The 9,102-nt window shown below is 33.5% G+C and overlaps 1 long non-coding RNA gene across 3 annotated transcripts; it reads left to right on the plus strand.

Annotated features, from left to right (window-relative positions):
* Positions 1 to 1,010: 1,010 nt before the first annotated feature.
* LOC117108854 lies at positions 1,011 to 7,368 on the plus strand. Of its 3 annotated transcripts, none has more exons than XR_004445423.1 (6): positions 1,011 to 1,103; positions 1,618 to 4,131; positions 4,637 to 4,800; positions 5,639 to 6,455; positions 6,735 to 6,904; positions 7,064 to 7,368. It is a non-coding gene; the product is annotated as an uncharacterized LOC117108854 (long non-coding RNA). The 3 variants fall into 3 exon arrangements; XR_004445422.1 differs by having other exon boundaries at positions 6,767 to 6,904; XR_004445424.1 differs by having other exon boundaries at positions 4,640 to 4,800; positions 6,767 to 6,904.
* The last annotated feature ends 1,734 nt before the right edge of the window (positions 7,369 to 9,102 follow it).

Consider the following 9,102-nt stretch of genomic DNA (forward strand, 5'->3'; position numbering starts at 1 on the left):
AGATGTGTATAAGTTAACTACTTGACCCTGAGTTCTTTTTGGGGGTGGGAGTAATTTACGGGGGCTGGGGGAGGAAGGGTAGACACGCCACTGATATAAGTACAGATCCATGCTTATATTTTACACATTTTTATAGCTTCTGGTAATATAAGTTTAATAATTAGACAAAGACCTTGCAAGTCTATCCATACACTTAAATTTGTGTAGAAAACTATTATTATTTTTATTATTCACCGGACGTGCCGTCTTGATCCAAAATAATGACGTCGGTACGACGTTTCTTTAAAAAAAATAACAATTACGATAAATATTCTCAGAATTCTAAAATTCACGAAACTCTAATTAGTATTTCATTCATATACAAATAGTAAATAGGAAGAAAGTATTATCGTGCATTATAGGAAGGTAAAACGTTCCTAACGTCAACACAATGAGAGAGGTACGTAGCGTCCCGTGTGTAAGACATATAGTTTGGCTTGGTGTAGGCCAATATTTAATTTTTTTGGGGGGTGGGGTCCGAATGCCCGACGAGCTCGGCCAGGGGGTCATTGACTTGTTCGATGGGGGCTTACGCCGCAACTGCTAGACAGACTGCTGCTGGTTGCTAGAAGCAACCAAAATCATGGCTCTTGCCCTGTGGGCAGGCCCATCCGGATCTGTACTATCGTTTACATCAATTGCCTATCATATTTATTTCATATTTTCCGTCTTTACATTAATATAAAAAAAATACCTAGGATTAATATACTCATTTACATAAACAAATTAAGTTCGCATATACTACACTAAAACGGTATCAATCAGCTTAAAAGTATCGGCAAAAAAAGAATTCACAAATTAATGACAGTACCAAACACCGGTGCTTTAGATAAGGCAGTGGCTTTTGTAATTTTAACCGTTACATCATTTGTCAACAAATTTCTAATTTTGATTGGACGTTATTGTTTTAATCCAAGCATGCATACAATAACATCCAATCAGAGTTAAGCCTCCTATTTTAAATATACCGGTTAAACAAGAGAGTTCCGTTACCTCTGGGTCCGTTTCATTATTCTCCTAGTGTGAGCAGCGGAGGAGGGTGTAAACAGAGAAAGACACAGTGGGTGAGTACCAGAGTAAACATTTAATAGGCCTGTAGGCTATTGTTAATAAATATATAATGTAGGCCTACTATTAGAAATTATTCTGGTTATGTCTTGATGAGAAGATGTTACTACCTCAGGCCTAGCTTTAACAAATGGCTGAATTAAAGCATTATAGCGACACGTTTGAGGATTTACTTTGCTATATCATAGCATTTTCTGAAACGAAACATATTTAATTTGCTATATCATAGCATTTTCTGAAACGAGAATACGCGGGTTCTACTAGCATACCGTGACTTAGTAGGCCTAGGCCTACTTAATGATTTTGCATCTTCGACGTAATCATTGTGATTCAAATAGATCAAGTGACTGTAAGCTTACATATTTTCGATAGATCTAATGGGATTGGGAAAAGGTATGCTTAAATAATACATTACTTCACTACCACACTGTACCACCTATTTATCATTTTTTCAAAGTTACTCGTGTAACTATAATGCACTAATGACAATGTTGCTCGGTTGTATTGCAGGTCTTACAAGTGGATGTCATAATACTGACGTCCATGGATACAAAACAAACATTGTTGGCGCCATTCAGTCAGTTTCTTCGCCAACACTGCAAAGAATTGTTAGGCCTTTTTTGGAATTGATTAAACGTTATTTGACTTTTGGCATCTATATTTAATCGTCCCATATCTTACTTCATTTCATCGCATTTCATTTTCATTTCATTTTAGTCGAATACAACAACTTAGGCATACCATCTACCTTATTCATTAACAGGCACTTAATCAGCACATAATTATTTCGTAGGTTTTATTTATTAAAGTTATTTTATTTAAAATATTTCATTATACTGTCATAATGTTAGCTTTTTAATCGTTATTATAGGTTTTATATTTTATTGTTGTTTTACTATTTAATATTTATTTTTTTTTTTTATTACGTTACGAATCGCGTAAATTTCGTAGACGCCACTAGTCAAATTTCAAATACAAAAACTAATGAAATTTTATATATGGGAACTGGAATCTTTCGACGTTTGCGCCTTTTTATCCTCCTTGACGGGCTGATTTGATGAACGCCATCGCGTCTTCGAGCATCCAAGCATCAAACATAGTAAGAACTAACATGTATTAAAACCAAGAAGAGACCTATATAGTACCTTTTTGGTTAAAATGTGATGTTGCATCCATTTCTACTAACACGCAGGTGTAGACATTAGGCTTTACTTTTTCAGGGCAGCGAAGCTAATAATAATTATGGTGGAGATCGTGTTGATACTCGCAATACTTTATAGGAATTTTGGCTCGATTGCATATTGGAAACAAAGTTTAATGATTATCATATCATATAGAATTGCGATGATAATATAGGTCAACCATGGATTCCATGGCTAAACTTCAGTAGGCATTCTAATCTCCATGCTAGGCCACTGTCACTAGATGCTGGTAATCTGACAACATTAGATCATATATCCAGCAACATTTTGACAACATCAATTTATCATATTAAACAGCATCAACTAGACTATTTATGAATGTATGTATAACTAACACTTAGGCCGATATAAAACAGTTGATTATATTGTTATTGTTATTATGTTGATTATATGCAAATGTGACGGAACCACAGGTAAGTTACTAACGCAGCAAGACATCGCCTCGAGCATCCAAGCATCAAACCAAGTAAGTCAACTAATCACTATAGGATTGTTTGTGTAGAAAAAACAATCGTACTAATATCGTACCCAATGCCCATCTTGTAAACCACTTTATATAAAATCGTAGTGTTTTTATTTATTTTTTTATTCGTGCCGATAGTGGGTTAGGTCAGTATTTGATAATGGTAGCAGGTGCTGCCTCAATGCGTCTTCAATTGTATGCCTATGAAATTGTTGCAATAAATCATTACAAACAATTGTGTCTTTGTCTCTTTTTGTCTGTCTATTTTTTAATCACATCATGATAATAAGCCCCATACCAAACATTGTATCCCTATGAATTTGATTCAATAAATTGGTACATTAGAACATGCGTGTATGACTCGTTTATTTAACATCTTCAGAAGTGTTTTTGTCTGAGTCTGTTATGAATTGTAATTTTGTAAATGTAAAACAATAGTAAATGGAATTAATTTACTATTGTTAAATTTCAGTGTATGTAAATCCAAGATGTATAATAACTAATAGCATGTCTTTTATTTCAGAAATATTAATTTGTTGTCCACAGACAGTAGCAAGGCGACGAATACCTTGTGCATCACTGGTCTTCGTCGCCTATGCATGTGTGCGGAATAAATAAATATATTCGTTCAATCCTTATTTTCTAACTTTGAAGTTCATTTCATTTCAGAAAAAAAAATCTGGTGATTTTGATAATGATGCTTGAGGAAATATGCTAATATACTGATTGGATGGTGGTACTTCTGCCTATTACTAATTGTCGACGTGGAATGAGAAAAAAAAATATTAATGATGATTGTGATGATGACGGTAGCAATGAATATTTAATAGTGACGATTAATACAGATTTTAAAGTTGTGGTTAATAGATTGAGTTTCTGTGGGTTGTGATTTAAGCTGACTTTGTTATTAAAATATACTATAATGACAAATGATGGTGATGAATGACAGTGATGACGATTGACGATAATAAAATGGTGTGTTAAAACTTGCAAAGGTAAGTTGTGAGAAAATATTAGTTTGAAGTCTGAAACTTTCCAAGGCGACATTGTGGGGTTGTGAAATGACGTGATGTGAAACTAGGGCTATAATCACAGGCCATATCTATACATATATTGTGTTTTCATTTTAGAAATAGAAAAAAACACATATTTTGATGATGCATGTGAATTTCCCAATAATCAAATCAATTTGATATTTGAAGTAGTGCCTCTTCTGATGGAGAACTGATAGACATAAGTGCTCATGGGGACGATGATAACGATGATGAGGACAACGAGGATGATGTAATGATGGCGATATAGATGATACAGTGACAACAATGGTGATGATGAAATGGTAGACCTGTGCTTGAAAACTAGGTAAGTTTCAATACATTGGGGCTTGTGAAATAATGTGAAATTAACCTATAGTAATGCATGGATGGTTAGCTTACTTGCTGTGACTGCTATATAGTTGAAATTACGTCATTACGTCAGCGGATCCAGGATATTTTGGCCCGTGTGGGAGCAAGAGTGGCGATTAAAGACCATTTCCATCACAACTCAGTAATCCCTGCAACATTAGTTTTGAAACTTTTAGCATCTTGTATTTTTTAAAATTTAAGCAATTTCTCTTTATGCAACATGTGTTTTTTAATTATATTTTCTATATTTTTCTAGTAATATTGGTGTATTTAAGAACCATATCTCATAGCATCTATTGAGGAGAATGTTCCCTTACCAATTCTGTGGGTCCAGGGCCATATTAATCTAAATTTCAATTTAGAAACTTGATTACGACCTTTAGATGTCCAGGGAGTGTTGGATTTATATGGTATAAAACAACATGATTCATGTTAACATGAGTTATCAATTATTTACGTAGTAGTCGATACGCAAGGCATTAAATGCTTGTGGACTGTTCCGACCTGACTGGGAATGTAGTGTGATCGATTTAAAAACAAGGAAATATGTGGACGTCGATGGTTACTAATGATGGTATGGTAATGGACGGTTATGATATTAATAACGAACGTTGATGATGCTAAGGTGAGTTTCAGTGGCTTTTTTAAATTGCCCGTTTGATTATGCATTCTGTTGCAAATGACATGATGGGGCTACAACAGCGGCGTATCAAACTTTACCCGAAAATAGTTAACCAGCAGCTATCGCCACATACGTTAATCGAGTCCTTCCACATCACCTTCGGTTCCCCTTCCCCCAGCCATTTGAATACCCTAGACATGCCTCCGGGCTGCTCTTGCATTGTTAATAGAACAAAGTGTATAGTGATGTCTATTGCTGTAATAATTTTGCGAATTATTTACTTAATTATTTGTATAGTTCACAATTGGTTTACTAGATCTGTCCTTCCATTTTAGAAATATTAATTTTGTTTAAAAGCTCAGTCTGCAGTTATCAATGCAACAGATACCAGTGTATGGACAAATCACACGTATATTTTTCCGCAAACTTGATAGCTTGGACATAGTTTATTGTTAAGCTTTGTCTACACTATTATTTCATAAAGAAAAGCGTCACAAAAAATGTGACGTTCAACTTTGTTTAAACAATTTGAAATGTGAGATATATGACGTCATCATACCCACATATGTGCAAATCATTTTTGTCAAATAATTTGATAGCTTAGGAGATTCTATTAATTTTCTAATTTTGTTTTTGCCATTTTCTTAGTCTTTGTATTACCGGTTTTGTTTTCTTTATCATTCTTCATGATTTTTTTTCCTGGGTATCTTGTTTGTACCTTTATGAATTGTCACCTGTATGCATGTGTGCAAAATAAATAAGTATATTCCATGTGTTTGGCTACTCCTTAGGATGCCCATTAAATACATATTTTATAACATTTAATATTGTTTTATTTCAGAAAGATACCTGGTGATTTTGATAATGGTGCTTGTGGATATATGCTATGATTGTCTGGTGGTTCTTCTGCGAATGGATACTTTATCGACTTGAATTGAAAACAAAATTAGCAGTGACGATGATGTTGGTGGTGATGATGGTGATTGTGATGATGATGGTGTTAGCGATATATACTATGTAGACCTTTTCATATCGACATGAAAGGAATATTGAACGAATAAGATGGTATAATTCATGATAACGAGAATGTTGTTGCTGATAAAGATGGTGTTAAACAATAACGACGATGATAATTTGACGGTACTTGATTACTAGTATTAGACTCTTGAAGCTTTACTTTTGCTTATCCTCCTATCTTGGATCCAAATATGGACTGCAAAGTTTGGGTGGTTCCTGAGAGCTTGTGAGTTGTGATTTGAGTTGATTTAAAGACTTTGCTATTAATTACAACACAATAAAATGACAGATGACGGTGATGATTAAAAAAAAGCGATGATGATTAACCGAAAACGAAATGATGTAAATGAACTTGCAAATGTATAAATTTTCAGATGATGTTTGAATGCCTGAAAGTTGAGCTTGTTTGAATTGTGAAATGACAATGGACTATTGGGCTATGCATAGGTCTATAAATTTTACAACACAAAATTTTGTTTTCATTTCATAAAAGAAATAATAATAGTAATGAATTGCTTCAACGTGTTTCTTTTGATGGTGAACATCGAGGACGATGAAGATCATAACGAATATGACCTTATATTGATGGCGATATAATGATCTTGGTGACGATGAAATGGTAGACCAGCACGCTTGCAAAGGTAAGTTTGAATGCCTGAGGCTTGTGAAATGTGAAATCAACCTTGATACACTATTGATTAACGTATTTAATGTGACTACTGTGTAGATGAAATTCTGTCGATAACTGAGAACCTGGCATTAAATTTTACCAGAGTTAGAGGGGCTAGTGAGTTTGTTGAAAACTATTACCAATTCGGGGGTCCAGGAGTCATTTCAGTCTAAATGATTTGTTTGTTTGTCCTGAGGGTGTGGGAGGCGGAGCAGGCACCCTTTTTGCAATTGTCAATTGTTTTCATCAGGTTTACGCAGTACATATTATTTGTAAACACAGTGCAACAGAAGTGGTTGATATGCAACTCCTTGAATTCTTGTGAACTGCCGCCGACTTCAACATACTGAAACTGTATGCGATCGATTTAAAAGGAATCTACTGGTGGACATGGTGGATTAAATGTTGATTCTACTAAAGGTTGGTTTTAATGTTGCTTTCTTGAAATTATACTACCAAAAAATTGGGTTATTATATCTACACGGGTGTTTTTCATCCTAATGAACGCAAATCATGTTTAACATAAATCATTCTTTTCCAAATAACGATCTGCTGAATATGTTTATTATATTTTCGCAGGAATTCGGAGCTGTGATCAAGCTAATTCCAGCACTGACCCAGGAAGCAAATTTTGTTTAGTTTATCAGCAGAATAACATCCGTTCAGATTGAATGAGCCAATCTGATCGACTTAATTTAGAGATGCAGCTGAGTATTTTTGCAAATGTTACAACGTACAATTACCGTACATATTATGGTGAAGACTATTTGTCATTGCAGTTGGTAATATTAAATATAGGCTATATAATAATAATAATAATAATAATAATAATAATAATAGTAATAGTAATAGTAATAGTAATAGTAATAGTAATAATAATAGTAATAATAATAGTAATAATAATAATAATAGTAATAATAATAATAATAATAATAATAATAATAATAATAATAATAATAATAATAATAATAATAAATAATAATAATAATAACAAGAACCGTACGAATACAGTATTCATCAATACAATTACTTGTTTGTTTGTATATTTGTCAACCTCCATGTATTTGTTTGTTTCGTACATTACTGTTTGATATCACTTTCATCATTTCATTTCGTCCTAACCTAGTCCACCCTCTCTCATATCCATCTTAATTTGGCCTATTAGATAGTTGCAGTTAGTCAGGTTAGCTTGATAGATAGGTCGTAGTTTAAGGTGTAGAGTTAGTATTAGCTAGGTTAAATAGGTCGTAGTTTAAGATGTAGAGTTAGTATTAGCTAGGTTAAAAAAAAGTAGATTTCCTTCCTAAATGAGAGAGGAATGGGCAATACATTAACCGCCTTCATTAACATCAATTCAATGTTTATCATGTTATTATTGTATTGTGTTCGTCCAATCAGATGTGTTATAAAAATACTATTCATTAAAAATTACAACTTATAAAATAAAGACACAAATAATTATAAATTTAAAAGTATAACAATTGCAATGACATGTGCTAAAATAATTTCTTGTGATAAATTAACTGTTATCATTTGCTATATACCGGTATTCAGTTGTGATAATTGTGATGTTGATGCAAAAAAAATTATTAGTAAGGCCGATATTATGCTTTATTGTATCCTGTATATTTTTCGCACCGCATTATGAGCATATATTAAACATTGGATGTTAAACCTATAACTAAAATTTAATTTAATTTTACCTATACCTAAAATTAAGTTTTATGTGTAATATTGTTTAGTAATGTTTAATATTCTTTGTATGTACTGTAGGCCTACATCTTATGACTTGAATTCATTTGGTGCTAATAGTTTTATATCCTGGTTATCATTTATTTAGTACTGTTCTTTTCTGACAATAAAAATCTTGAATCTTGAATCTATTATTATAAATACTTGTTTGATGAGAGTTTGACGTGAAGAGAGGGTGAGAGGTCAGGTATACAAAAAATGAAGAAAAATGGTTAGTTTGGCAAGGAATTAAAAATGTAAAGTGATTCTGGACTACATATGCAGTACATACACAGTGGGACAACCTTTAATTAAGGGGAACAACACAATCAAAGTAGATTGTGTTAGTTCGTGAAATCACAGTAGCGCGTCAAAACGAGCGCGTATTGGTTGTCAAGCAATTTTGTATTCTTTACCACACAAAAAGTCCTTAACGACAACAGCGCGTATTTTGACGCGCTTTTTTGATTTCACGATTTGTCTGCTCTTGAAGGTGTCCCTTTAAGGCTTTTACTGGGATAGAATACTTTCAATAAATAGTAATCCAATATATAAATACATAGTTGCATACTTTTCGGATAATATATTATTACATCTGGAAGGAAAACAATATTACTCTATTAACAAACCAACAATCATTAAAATAATAACGTACATGTCAATAATGTATACAATATACATCTACCACTACGAGAGCAAAGTTGACGTGGCCGGACGTCCCTCAAAATGTTTCGAAAGTGGTCCAGGGGTTGCAGCTCACTCCAACGGAAGCCCTGGCCAACTGCCCCTTCCCTCACTAGAGCCAACCCTTCCAACGAAGTAACGTTTTTGCACTGGTTTAAAATACCCTAGAATCAAAGAGCAATCCTAACAGTACTGTATTCTGT

Source organism: Anneissia japonica, unplaced genomic scaffold, assembly GCF_011630105.1.
Source record: "Anneissia japonica isolate Jap-2015-1 unplaced genomic scaffold, ASM1163010v1 scaffold6417_len956965_cov193, whole genome shotgun sequence".
Lineage (NCBI taxonomy): Eukaryota > Metazoa > Echinodermata > Crinoidea > Comatulida > Comatulidae > Anneissia > Anneissia japonica.